The sequence below is a fragment of the Penaeus monodon genome, chromosome 19 (assembly GCF_015228065.2).
Source record: "Penaeus monodon isolate SGIC_2016 chromosome 19, NSTDA_Pmon_1, whole genome shotgun sequence".
In the NCBI taxonomy this organism is placed as follows: domain Eukaryota; kingdom Metazoa; phylum Arthropoda; class Malacostraca; order Decapoda; family Penaeidae; genus Penaeus; species Penaeus monodon.
Window position 1 is genome coordinate 42,298,101 of NC_051404.1, and position 325 is coordinate 42,298,425.

Consider the following 325-nt stretch of genomic DNA (forward strand, 5'->3'; position numbering starts at 1 on the left):
CAGACAGACAGACACAGACAAATACAAACAGAAAGAAAGAACGTGAGAAAGAAAGAAAGAAAAATGAAGTGAGAGAAAGAAACAAAAAATTAAGTAAGAGAGACAAAAAAAAAAAAAAAAAAAAAAAAAGTTTAAAAAGAATGTTGCAGAGATGAAAGGGCAAAGAGAGAATTGCAAGTCCTTCCCGTTATGAGGGTGGAGTGGGTGTCCTCCTCGACGCAAAGTCTTCAAGTCGACCTCAAGAAGAGTTGACATGCGAGGTTAAGATTCAAGAATGTGTATATTTAGATTTTTTTTTTTCTAAAGTCGTATTTGCTTTTTTCTG